This window comes from Sprattus sprattus, assembly GCF_963457725.1.
Source record: "Sprattus sprattus genome assembly, chromosome: 1".
Taxonomy (NCBI): Eukaryota; Metazoa; Chordata; class Actinopteri; order Clupeiformes; family Clupeidae; genus Sprattus; species Sprattus sprattus.
This window is the reverse complement of record NC_137920.1, coordinates 14,637,418-14,652,057: the sequence shown is the minus strand read 5'-3', so window position 1 is coordinate 14,652,057 and position 14,640 is coordinate 14,637,418. Positions and strand designations below refer to the sequence as shown.

Here is a 14,640-nt window from a genome sequence, read left to right as displayed (position 1 = left end):
CTGACATGAACCCCTTTACTTGTTCATGTCTTTCCCCTCCTCCCCCTCTCTCTCTCTCTCTTTCTTTCTTTCTCTCTCTCTCTCTCTCTCTCTCTCTCTCTCTCTCTCTCTCTCTCTCTCTCTCTCTCTCATATACTCTTCCGTCCATCGCAGCCCCCCCACTCCTATGGTGTCACCTGCCTACAGTTAAAAGGGCATGACTGCTCCCATCGCATCCTCCTCCTCCTCCTCCTCCTCTTCCTCATCCTCTTCGAGAGATCAGGTCTTTGTTTGTTGGTTTATTTCCATGCCCCATACTGCTGCTTAGATGAGTCTAAAACTCCCCTGGCCACACTTGTACAAGTCCCAACCCCCCAATACACACACATACGCACACACACACACACACACACACACACACACACACACACACACACACACACACACACACACACACACACGACAGACGTGCTGATCTGGGCCCTCTGTCATTATTGAGACTTCTTGCGGACATCCATCTGTCCGTCACCCTTGATCATCAGCCTCAGCAGATGGGTAGAAAAGGAGGAACTATATCCCACTCCCAGTCCGGATCCCCAATGGGTTATAAAGGGGTTTTTCTTTTTTCTCAACCTACCTTTTTTTTGTTTTGTCAGACTGAAAGACCTCAGGCGTGTGTGTGTGTGTGTGTGTCCATCCCAAATGGGTTATAAAGAAGGTTTTCTTTTTTCTCAACCTACCTTTTTTTTGTTTTGTCAGACTGAAAGACCTGGGAGGTGGATTACTTTTTTTTTTTTCTCCCTCTTTTCTCTGACCCTGAGAAACAAAAGAGGACTAGGAGCTGTGGTATTGACATATTTTAAAGACTTGTGTTTACACACACACACACACACACACACACACACACACACACACACACACACACACACACACACACACACACACACACAAATAAGAGCTAGAGATGTAGATACACAAAATGGACATTCACACACACACACATTCTAATAAACACACATGGATTTCCCTCTTTCTGTGGATCAGTTTTGATTGATTTTTGGACAGAATCGGACAAGATGGACCATCTGAACCCCTCCCCCACTTGAATCGGACCTGAGGAAGAACCATCCGGCCACTTCTCAGATCAGAACCTTCTGGACTCCAGGGTCGGAGGGTCCTGTCTGAGCTTGTTTGCACTACACCTTAAAAAAAAAACTTTATTTTTTTAAAACACCCTCTGTTCCTAGTCCCTCCCTCACACAGTCCGATTGGAGGAAGCTGGTGAGAGAGATGCAGCCAATGGACAGTCACCATGAAGCTCTCGCTGGCCAGTCAGAACGGGGGTGAGGCGGGCCAGATAGTTCGCTGTCCAATAGGAGAGACGGCTAGAAGCTTGGGAGAACATGGACTTTTTGGACTTAGTTTAACGTACATTACATGTGCACGCACTCTCACACGCACGTATGCACTCACACACACACACACACGCACACACAAGGAGACACATTGCTCACATTTCCCCTAGATCTGGGTGTTTTTCTCTATGGAGGGGGGTTTTAGGAAGAAGCCCCTAGTAGTCAGTTTAACCCCTCCTCCCCCCTCCTGAAAACATTCCAATCCCCCCCCACCCCCATTCGGTGTTAGTTGTATAAAAAAAAAAATTGCCGTTTTTAATGTATTCATCCCTCCATGATGTTGTCGTATGTCGACCTTTTAAAAAACATATCGTCCCTCCACCCCCACACCCTGAGATGAACTATGCTTCCATTGCCCAACCCTACCCCTTCCTTAGAGACTATGGCCCCTACCCCTTAGAGACTATGGCCCCTGCCCACACCTCTCATCTTATCTGTTTGATGCATCCCCATTTAGGCAACTAATTATTTTATGTTTTTTTTTTTTTTTCTTTATCTTTGTTGTCTTTTCGTCTTTATTTTCATAAGAAAAGTAAAAAGGGAAAAAAAAGCCAAACGACCAAATTAAATGTCAGTCGAGAAATAGGACAGACCTGCGTTTGTGTGTCCGTCTTTTATTGATGATTACAAGAAGCTTTTATTGATGAGAACAAGAAGCTTTTATTGATGATTACAAGAAGCTTTTATTGATGATAACAAGAAGCTTTTATTGATGATTACGGGAGCTTGACTGTATACTTTTACAGCTGTAGTGTTTCATGCCAAAATTGGCAACTCAAACTCGACAGCTTTTCGAAATGACTTTTACTCGACAGCTGTCGAACTGACTTGAACTCGACAGCTGTCGAAGTGACAATCGTTACAGTGGCTGAAATGAGTCCAACTGCTAATTTGGCTTAGGAACATAGAGTACTGCGCTATGACTCAAACTGGTAATATGGCTGAGAGTACCGTGCTAAGGTTTAGCATGTGTTTTGAGGCAGGTATTTAACATTTTCAGACATTCCTTTTGAAAATTGTGAAATTAATTTGTTTAGTAAACTTACTTTACTTACTTTTTTTTTTAAGCATCCTCACCTCACATTGTTTCAAACATGCCTGAAGCTACACAGTTCTCTATCTGGTAGCGTTGGTTGGTGGCTGACTCTGGATCGAGTAAGAGCCAGATTAGGGCCATGTCCAACACTAAATGCTCACTCTAAACTCTCTGGAATGGTTAGAAACTAGAACTTAGAACTCCACTGCGAAGATCTCTCTTTGGAATGGGTAGGATTAAGAACTAGAACTTGGAACTCCACTTCGAAGATCCCTCTTTGGAATGGGTAGGGTTAAGAACTAGAACTTGGAACTCCACTGTGAAGATCTCTCTTTGGAATGGGTAGGATTAAGAACTAGAATTTGGAACTCCACTGCGAAGATCTCTCTTTGGAATGGGTAGGATTAAGAACTAGAACTTGGAACTCCACTGCGAAGATCTCTCTTTGGGATGGGTAGGATTAAGAACTAGAATTTGGAACTCCACTGCGAAGATCTCTCTTTGGAATGGGTAGGATTAAGAACTAGAACTTGGAACTCCACTGCGAAGATCTCTCTTTGGGATGGGTAGGATTAAGAACTAGAACTTGGAACTCCACTGCTTAAGATCTCTCTTTGGAATGGGTAGGATTTAGAACTAGAGCTTGGAACTCCACTGCTTAAGATCTCTCTTTGGGATGGGTAAGATTAAGAACTAGAACTTGGAACTCCACTGCTTAAGATCTCTCTTTGGAATGGGTAGGATTAAGAACTAGAACTTGGAACTCCAGTGCGAAGATCTCCCTGGGCTGTGCTTTAGTTGGTCGCTGAGACTAGAACACACTCAACTTAGACTGCGAACTCCCAAATGTATTGCTCAACAGCTCACACCATTCAATTTTTGGTAGACTCATGCTGAACGCACTTGGTCACCAGAGTGGATTCTGGGAAACGCGGTCCAGTATGGTCGGTAGGATCTCTCCGAGCCGAATCACAGGAAGGGAGTCCTCACTCATCCTCACTCTAAATGATCAGGTTGGTCAGGATGCACACATCAGTAAACTAGCAAGAGAGCTTGATTGTTAATGTTGATGACATAAACGGACCGCGTTTTGCGACTGAGAAATTAAATTAAAAGAGAGGAGGTCATCTGGGTCCATGGAGGTAAGAATAATAAATAATCGAGCTTGAGTTTAGACCAGCAAAACAAACCAAATATGAAACTGGCTGCAATCCTCACTCTGATTGGTCAGGATGCACACCTCAGTGTAGCTACCAAGTAAACACCACAGAGGTCAGCACTTAATTAATGTAGCCTAGATAGTCAGCCAATACCCCCTGAAAGCTCTGTGGCTATAGATAGCAGCTAAGACCACCTGAAAAATGTGTAGCTGGCCTAGATAGCCAGGTAGGACCACCTGAAATCTGTGGCCTAAAATGTCAGCCAAGACCATTACACCTATATTTAGGGTTGAGTTTAAGATGTCTGAGTCTCAGGTTTAGTTTAGGATGCATGAGTCTTAGATGGCATATGCGGGAGGTATTTAATTTACTCCACAAATGGAAAATCATAATCAAAAATTACTTTACTATACAAAGTCCAAATACATATGTAATATATTTGTGTATTTGAGAGTTTAAGACTTTAGCCAGTTCCTGGTGTCTTTCTTTTTATGTTTTGAAGTCTAGTTTATATGGCGTTTACATGTGTTCATCCATACTTTTTTATCCAAAGAAACAGACGATTTCTCACGTTTACACTCCCGGGTGTAAAACCCATGGCCTTAGTGTTACTAACACTAGGAAAGTCACAGGAACACACAAATCATGTCATGCCGAAGAGAACGCTCAGTCTTTATTCTAATCTGAGAATCCTGCTCTGCATACAATAATGTTCTGTTTGCTGGGCTGTTGACTGTCCCCTCTGCAGTAAGAATCCGGAACCTTTCCCTTTCACAGTTAGAATCCAGAACCAAGTAGTCAGACTGAAGTAACACTCTCCTGCCGGGTCTTGCCTTTGGACAGCCTCTTGATGAGGTGTATTTGGGATTGACGTGGGACCCTACTCAACCTATTTCTGTCTTTTATATTAAACTTGTGCTCAAAGGGACATCAAAGAGGGAACATGTAGTTTTCCTAGGTTGTGTCACTGCCTTCATTATATCAAAAATAAATAAATCCCTCAGTTTATGTTCATATGTAGTAATGAGCGTGAATATGCTGGTGAGCCTTCATGAGGCCTTTGTAACACTTCTCAGAGTGTGCAATGAGCCTGGCTTGAAGCATTTGAATATGCTTTGATGGAAGTCATTCACAAACACACATAGACAAACCTTACACACTACATCTTGTCAGTGATTCAACACGCTGTTTTTAACCACCTTTACACACACACTACATCTTTCAGTGATTCAATGCACTGGTTTCAGCCAGCCACACACACACTACATCTATTGGTGATTCAATGCACTGGTTTTAGGCAGCTACACACACACTACATCTTTTGGTGATTCAATGCACTGGTTTTAGCCAGCTACACACACACACACCCACTACATATTTTGGTGATTCAATGCACTGGTTTTAGCCAGCTACACACACACACACACACACACACACTACATCTTTTGGTGATTCAATGCACTGGTTTTAGCCAGCTTCCCATTGAAGTGTTAAGCTAGTGGCAGAGGTGATCATGGGTGGGGTAATCAACATGGCTGACACCTGCTTCTGAGCAGGATAGCTTCACTTCAGGAGAAACATCATGACAACACAGAGAATGACACTATAGGCAGTTGGATTGGTTAGTCAGTTAATTAATTTAATGATTCATTTACTGATTGATTGATTGAATTATTGATTTATTGATTACTCTCATGATTGACACCTGGGCAAAGATAATGCACTGAGAGAAACCAACAGCACAGCACTTGCACACACAGACACTGAGGTATCGCTTCTAACACTTCGCTTCTAGCCAGAGAACTTCGCCCTCAGTTCTGAAGACAAGGAATCTGCTCTGATCCTGATATCACAGGTAAGGAGGTGACTTGACCGTCCAGTTTCTTAAGGTTTGCACAGTTCACATGAAAGTCACGTGTGCTGAAAAGACAGAAAGAATACCTTTGGTGAAAAGGCAGGTTTTCATTAATGGGTTGATTCCCTGTGAAGTCCTTATGTGTGAGAGAGATTTGGTCGACACTTGTTTATTTTTTTGCCCCTCAGAATGTGTTTTCTTGGGGGCAGAAATGGCTAGTGTGAGGCCTTAAAAAAAATGAATAATTTACAGCCCACTGATCTAAAAGTTGCCCCAGATTTGGATTTGATTCTTTGCTAGAGGGCAAAATAATGAAGGAAATATAGTCCTTTAATGATGACCTCACAAAGATGCTGTATTCTGATTGGTGCAGATGGCTCACAGACTGGTGCGCAGGCTGCCTATGACACGCAGAGCGCCGCAGGATGCTTCAGGTGAAATGTGTTTGTGTGTGTGTGTGTGTGTCAGAGTGTGCTAAGCTAACAAACTGAAAGCTGTTAATATCTAGAGACGAGTGAGTAACCTGCAGCCTTTAGTGTCATGAACTGCCACATTTGTGTTCATTACTTTGACTCTCATGTAATAATAAATTAATACAAATAATGAATACATAACAGTGCTGATGAGTCTAATAATAAATACATAAATAAATATAAATAATAAATAAATGAATAACAGGGCTTCTGAGTATAATAATAAATACATGAATAAATATAAATAATAAATAAATGAATAACAGTGCTTCTGAGTGTAATAATAATATCTATATTATATATAACAGTACTGCTGAGTGTGTGCACCCAGTCCAGCCCCCCACTTAATGAGGCGTCCCAGTCCCAGAGTACACTCATGTCCTGTCAGAGAGAGGACCGCAGAGACCGCACCACCACGCTCAGGGTACGTGTGTGTGTGTGTGTGTGTGTGTGTGTGTGTGTGTGTGTGTGTGTGTGTGTGTTTGAGCACAACCACTCTCAGTGTACGTGTGTGTGTTTGAGCACCACCACTCTCATGGTAAGTGTGTGTGTGTGTGTTTGAGCACCACCACTCTCAGGGTATGGTGTGTGTGTGTGTGTTGGAGATTTTTCACAGATCTCCCTGTGTGTGTGTGTGTGTGTGTGTGTGTGAGTGTGTTACAGAGAAAGTGGTACTGTATGTTGACAGAGACACATATCTTCTATGTGTGACTTAATCAGAGACTGTTCCTTAAAGTCTGTCCGTGAGTGTGTGACTCTGAGCGTCCCCCTCTTGAGTGAGTGCATCAGTGAGTTTGTCAGTTGAGGTCGGTCACAGACCTCAGTTGTGTGTGTGTGTGTGATTTGTTTCATTTGTGCTACAGGAGCAGCTTGTTGAAAGGGACCAGCACGTTGCCCGGCTACAAGATGCTCTGAAGAGGGAGAGGGAAAAGGTGTGTCGCTGACAGAGGAATAGGTTACACCAATCAAACAGCAGCATTGGTTACACCAATCAAACAGCAGCATTGGTTACACCAATCAAGTGAAAATGAGGTTTTTTGTGTGTGTGCGAGACTGATAGATATATACAAAAGTAAACAAACTGGGCCCATGTTCATGATTCATTTTATTATCCTTTACAAACGCGTGTGCGTGTGCGTGTGCGTGTGCGCATGCGCGTGCGCGTGCGTCCTCTCATGCTGTGGTTTTCTCTCCTCTCTCTGTCAGTGTGGGCGTCTGCAGTCTCGATGTGGCCAGCAGGTGTCAGAGCTGAGGCGGAGAGAGCTGCAAAACAACAGACTGAAGGAGAGACTCCTCACAGACAAACACAAGGATAAGGGACCCGGTAACAAGCACACATATATATCTACACACACACACACACACACACACACACAAACACACACATATGTATCTACACACAGAATATCACAAGGATAAGGGACCTGGTAACAAGCACACACACATATATATATATATATATATATATATATATATATATATATATATATATATATATATCTACACACACACACACACACACACACATATGTATCCACACACACACACACACACATACTCTTTGACGCTGGCAGGTAAGGATGCCATTCACTTTACTCTGATCTCTCTCTCTCTCTCTCTCTCTTCCACTTGTAGCCATGGAGATGTTGAACACCCTGCCCAAGTCTCTGGCCAAGAAAGACCAAGCCCCTAGGGCTCGCTCCGAAGGGAGGTATGACCTTTCACCTTTAGCTCTGGGAGAGTGACCGTACGTTAGAAGTGTTAGAAGGGTTAGATAGAAGCCCAGAGAATCTTCCACTCACTCTGAACGGAGGTTTGACCTTTCACCTTTGGCTCTGGGAGGGTAACCGTACATTATAAGTGTTAGATAGAAGCCCAGAGAATCTTCCACTCGTTCTGAAGGGGGGTATGACCTTTCACCTTTGGCTCTGGAAGTGTTACCGTACATTATAAGTGATAGATAGAAGCACAGAGAATCTTCCACAGAGCCTGAAGTCCTGGAAGCCTAGAAACGTTAGAATGGCATAAACATGGTGGGCATGGCTATCTGTGTTAGTTCTTGTTTAGTGTATTCATTTGTGTGTGTGTGTGTGTGTGTGTGTGTCTTCAGGAGAGAGGAGGAGGCTCTGCGTTTGATCCTGGAGCGAAGGGAGGCGGAGCTTAGGGAAGCCATGAAGCTTCGCCACGCCATCACAACCCTACTGCACACGCTCAGAACAGACATGGAACAGGTAGCGCCATCATCACAACCCTACTGCACACGCTCAGAACAGACATGGAACAGGTAGCGCCATCATCACAACCCTACTGCACACGCTCAGAACAGACATGGAACAGGTAGCGCCATCATCATAACCCTACTGCACACGCTCAGAACAGACATGGAACAGGTAGCGCCATCATCACAACCCTACTGCACACGCTCAGAACAGACATGGAACAGGTAGCGCCATCATCACAACCCTACTGCACACGCTCAGAACAGACATGGAACAGGTAGCGCCATCATCACAACCCTACTGCACACGCTCAGAACAGACATGGAACAGGTAGCGCCATCATCACAACCCTACTGCACACGCTCAGAACAGACATGGAACAGGTAGCGCCATCATCACAACCCTACTGCACACGCTCAGAACAGACATGGAACAGGTAGCGCCATCATCACAACCCTACTGCACACGCTCAGAACAGACATGGAACAGGTAGCGCCATCATCACAACCCTACTGCACACGCTCAGAACAGACATGGAACAGGTAGCGCCATCATCACAACCCTACTGCACACGCTCAGAACAGACATGGAACAGGTAGCGCCATCATCACAACCCTACTGCACACGCTCAGAACAGACATGGAACAGGTAGCGCCATCATCACAACCCTACTGCACACGCTCAGAACAGACATGGAACAGGTAGCACCATGACAACCCTACTGCACACGCTCAGAACAGACATGGAACAGGTAGCGCCATCATCACAACCCTACTGCACACGCTCAGAACAGACATGGAACAGGTAGCGCCATCATCACAACCCTACTGCACACGCTCAGAACAGACATGGAACAGGTAGCGCCATCATCACAACCCTACTGCACACGCTCAGAACAGACATGGAACAGGTAGCACCATGACAACCCTTCTGCACACGCTCAGAACAGACATGGAACAGGTAGCGCCATCATCACAACCCTACTGCACACGCTCAGAACAGACATGGAACAGGTAGCGCCATCATCACAACCCTACTGCACACGCTCAGAACAGACATGGAACAGGTAGCGCCATCATCACAACCCTACTGCACACGCTCAGAACAGACATGGAACAGGTAGCGCCATCATCACAACCCTACTGCACACGCTCAGAACAGACATGGAACAGGTAGCGCCATCACAACCCTACTGCACACGCTCAGAACAGACATGGAAGAAGTAGCGACGGTCTCTGTCTCTCAACAGTTACCCTATGCATTCAGAGAGGCCATACAGCCTCACATTCTGTTATCAAACAGGTCTAAAGGGGCTCTCATGTGGACTGTCGGAATGTTATGAGTGTTATGTAGGAAGAAGTGTTATGGTTATCTAGACTTCATCATCATTTTAATTAATATAAAGTTAATGTGCACAGCAACTTTTTTTTCTAAAGTTTTTAGCTGTTTGATTCTGCCTCGACTGTCTCATTGTTTTTGTGACAATGACAATAAAGTACTTGAGTGTTCAACCAATCTCTCTCTCTCTTCCCCCCCCTGCCCTGTCATTCTTCATCTCTTCCTCCCTGTCTCTCTCTCTCTCTCTCTCTCTCTGCGCTCTGTCATTCTTCATCTCTTCCTCCCTGTCTCTCTCTCTCTCTCTGCGCTCTGTCTTTCTTCATCTCTTCCTCCTTGTCTCTCTCTCTCTCTCTGCGTTCTGTCTTTCTTCATCTCTTCCTCCTTGTCTCTCTCTCCCCCCCTGCCCTGTCTTTCTTCATCTCTTCCTCCTTGTCTCTCTCTCCCCCCCTGCCCTGTCTTTCTTCATCTCTTCCTCCTTGTCTCTCTCTCTCTTTCTTTCTTTCTCTCTCTCTCGCTCTCCCTCTCTGTCTTTCTTCATCTCTTCCTCCTTGTCTCTCTCTCTCTTTCTTTCTTTCTCTCTCTCTCTCTCTGCGCTCTGTCTTTCTTCATCTCTTCCTCCTTGTCTCGGGCTCCAGACCCTCCGTGTCATCCTGAGTGAACAGCAGGAGGAGCCGGACAGCCAGAGGCTCGTCCAATCTGAGGTGGTGCTGGGCGATCATGTGACTGGAGGCGTGGTCAAAGAGTGGGTCAGGGTGCAGAACATACTGAAAGAGATGCATGCACAAGGTGAGGGAGAGAGTGGTGTGTGTGTGTGTGTGTGTGTGTGTGTGTGTGTGTGGCCATCCAAATGTGCCCTTTACTGTACGTGCTGCTGTTGACTACTCAAATGCTGCCACGTTAATGTTACTATGAGGGAAAACTACAGCCATGTTTGCCAGCCCCTCAAACGCCTACCTGAAACACTTCAAGGAGTTCAGAATAAACTGCCCTAGGCCTCTCTGAGAAGTTCCTGTTGCCCTCAATAAACTGCCCTAGGCCTAAAGGTTCCCATTGCCCTTAGTATGGTGTATATGGCAGATTTCCTGGCATGTTAGAACAGTAAGAGGTCATTAAGAGGCTATGATGGGGAGTTCTGTTCGGTTCTGATAGACTTATTTACCCACCTCCTAAGTTCAAGATGGGGTCAGAACACCCCAGGTCAAAGGTCAATGAGGACCTCTCTGCCTCCTTTTATTTATGACCTGATTTGAAAGGTCAGGTCACAGCTCTTGGCGTATTTACGATCTGCTGCACTCTGACCATTGGTGGAGAGCAGAGTGTGTGCGTGTGTGCGTGCGTGTGTGTGTGTGAGCGTTTGTTTAGGGGTGTGTGTGCGTAAGAGTGTGTGGTGGATAGCAGAGGTGCTGGATGGGTGAAGTCTGCCTGGGACATGAAGACTTGATGGTGACCTAAGGGTGAGTTACTTACATTTTTGTTAACTGTGTGTGTGTGTGTGTGTGTGTGTGTGTGTGTGTGTGTGCGCAGGTAGCAGCACAGGGGGCACAGATCAGGAGAAGATAATCGTGCAGCTGGAGAAGGAGCTGGGCGAGAGCCAACAGCTGATCAGACTGCAGCAGCAGCTACTGCAGGTCACACACTCACACACACTACTGCAGGTCACACACACACACACACACACACACACACTACTGCAGGTCACACACACACACACTACTGCAGGTCACACACACACACACACACACACACACACTACTGCAGGTCACACACACACACACACACACACTACTGCAGGTCACACACACACACACACACACACACACACACTACTGCAGGTCACACACACACACACACACACTACTGCAGGTCACACACACACACACTACTGCACATCACACACACACACACACACAAACACAGCAGCTACTACTGCAGGTCACACATCTCCCTCCTCCTCGTCCTCCACTCCTCGACAGTGTGACTCCGACTCTCCCCGCCCCCCTCACTCACTCCTCTTCATCCTCATCTTCCTCCTCTTCCTCTTCCTTCTCCTCGTCTTCAGGACAGTGTGACTCCGGCTCTCCCCGCCTCCCTCACCGACTCCTACTACCTGGAAGAGTGGGAGCGGCTTCAGGAAAAGCAGGCGGAGCTTGACCGGCAGAGGCGGAGCTTCGAGAGGGAGCGGCACGCCTTCACTGAGGCTGCCATCCGATTGGGCCACGAGGTCAGGAAGTGCCATGATGGGCGTTCCTAGCCACTACACATGTCCTTTTGTGTCACTAGAAGAATGAGTATCAAACACACAGAGAGATGGGGGAAGCATGTAGCCACCTTCCATGAACGGTTCTGTTTCAGTGCCATTTAACTCTCTCTGTGTGCTTTGTTTTGTTTGTGTGTGGATGTTTGTGTGCGGAAAGAAAGCATGTCGATACAATGTGTTGATGTGCAAAACCTTATGTTGTCACATAATTTGTATTTGTTTGTTTGTTTGTTTGTGTCCCATAACTGTGTGTGTGTGTGTGTGTGTGTGTGGTGTGTGTGTGTGTGTGTGGATCAGAGGTGTCAGTTTGAGCAGCAGAAGGCCTGTCTGGTGAGGCAGCAGTACCTGTTCAACTCTCCCCCAGTCAAACTCTCCCACCCTAACAGAAAAGTCAGCCCTGCCATCAGTGAGTCCACACCAGTACACCACCCCACCAGTACACCACTACACCACCCCACTGCACCACCACACCAGTACACCACTCAACCACCCCACCAGTACTCCACCCTATCAATACATCACCACACAACTACACCACCCTAGCATTAAACCATTAAACCATATATACCACCAGTATGCCTGATCATTGGTGAGTATATATCAATCCCATCACACCCTTTACTTTCCATATTTACATTATGATGATTCACACTACTAGCATGCCAACATTGGATTTTCATCGTATAGAGATCTCTCTTCGGGATGATCGTGCGTGTGTGTGTGTGCGTGTGTGTGTTTATGTGTGTGTCTTCCGAATGATCGTGCGTGCGTGTGTGTGGGTTTGTGTGTGTATGTGTGTTCGTGTGTGTGTCTTCCGGATGATTGTGTGTGTGTGTGTGTGTGTGTGTGTGTGTGTGTGTGTTTTTCAGAGATCTCTCATCCTGATGATGCCATGCTCAACTCCCTGGACTCGCTCTGCCTGGCCACACCTTCCTCTACCGGCTCAGACCAGAGCCCTAGGTCACCGGATCACCAAGAGGTCACGACCCCCAGCACCCCAGAGCTCTACTCTGCCCTTCGGCTTCCCTATTCTAGGTGAACGACACCATGCAGTCAGAAACACCCCTGACCACCTCACCATCACCTGTGCAGTCAGAAACACACCTGACCACCTCACCATCACCTGTGCAGTCAGAAACACACCTGACCACCTCACCCATCACCTGTGCTGTCAGAGACACACCTGACCACCTACCTGTGTAGTCAGAAACACACCTGACCACCTCACCTGTGCAGTCAGAGACACACCTGACCACCTCACCCATCACCTGTGCAGTCAGAAACACCCCTGACCACCTCACCATCACCTGTGCAGTCAGAAACACACCTGACCACCTTACCTCACCTGTGCAGTCAGAAACACACCTGACCACCTCACCATCACCTGTGCAGTCAGAAACACACCTGACCACCTCACCCATCACCTGTGCCGTCAGAGACACACCTGACCACCTCACCATCACCTGTGCAGTCAGAGACACACCTGACCACCTAACCTGTGCAGTCAGAAACACACCTGACCAACTCACCATCACCCGTGCAGTCAGAGACACACCTGACCACCTCACCCATCACCTGTGCAGTCAGAAACACACCTGACCACCTCACCCATCACCTGTGCAGTCAGAAACACCCCTGACCACCTCACCCATCACCTGTGCAGTCAGAAACACCCCTGACCACCTCACCTGTGCCGTCAGAAACACACCTGACCAACTCACCATCACCCGTGCAGTCAGAGACACACCTGACCACCTAACCTGTGCAGTCAGAAACACACCTGACCACCTCACCATCACCCGTGCAGTCAGAAACACCCCTGACCACCTCACCATCACCCGTGCCATCAGAGACACACCTGACCACCTCACCATCACCTGTGCAGTCAGAGACACACCTGACCACCTAACCTGTGCAGTCAGAAACACACCTGACCACCTAACCTGTGCAGTCAGAAACACACCTGACCAACTCACCCACCACCTGGAGCTCAGTCAGAAACACACCTGACCAACCTACTACCTATCCTATAATCCTATGAACGCCACTGTGCCGTCAGATAGAGATTTATGGGGCTATTACTTCTCCATCACACCCAGCAGTTTCGACTTCAATGATATTTGAGTTGATGTCATATCTAATCTGATCTCTCTCTCTCTCTCTCTCTCTCTCTCTCTCTCTCTCTCTCTCTCTCTCTCTCTCTCTCTCTCTCTCTCTCTCTCTCTCAGGTCTGTGGGTACTCCCTCGCCCACTGAGTGCTGGAGAGGAGGGGGAACAGAGAGAGCACACCGTGCTCCACGCAGACGTGACCATGACTACTCCTTCTGACGACACACACCTCACCGCGCTCCACGCCGACGTGATCACGACTACTCCTTCTGACAACACACACCTCACCACGCTCCACGCCGACGTGACGACGACTACTACTTCTGACAACACAAACCTCCCCGCGCTCCACGCCGACGTGACCACGACTACTCCTTCTGACAACACACACCTCACCGCGCTCCACGCCGACGTGACCACGACTACTACTTCTGACAACACACACCTCACCGCGCTCCACGCCGACGTGACCACGACTACTCCTTCCGACAACACACACCTCACGCGCTCCACGGCGACGTGACCACGATTACTCCTTCCGACAACACACACCTCACCGCGCTCCACGCCGACGTGACCACGATTACTCCTTCTGACAACACACACCTCACCGCGCTCCACGCCGACGTGACCACGATTACTCCTTCCGACAACACACACCTCACGCGCTCCACGCCGACGTGACCACGATTACTCCTTCCGACAACACACACCTCACCGCGCTCCACGCCGACGTGACCACGATTACTCCTTCCGACAACACACACCTCACGCGCTCCACGCCGACGTGACCACGAAT

At 47.2% G+C, this 14,640-nt stretch overlaps 1 protein-coding gene across 1 annotated transcript in view; it reads left to right on the top strand.

Annotated features, from left to right (window-relative positions):
- The window catches only part of LOC308382679 (histone-arginine methyltransferase CARM1-like), a gene marked incomplete at its 5' end in the record, with an annotated part of 15,178 nt that extends 13,196 nt beyond the window's left edge, over nt 1-1,982 (top strand). The window contains one exon of the mRNA XM_080860229.1: nt 1-1,982. This exon is cut by the window's left edge and continues 286 nt beyond it.
- Nucleotides 1,983-14,640: the final 12,658 nt, after the last annotated feature.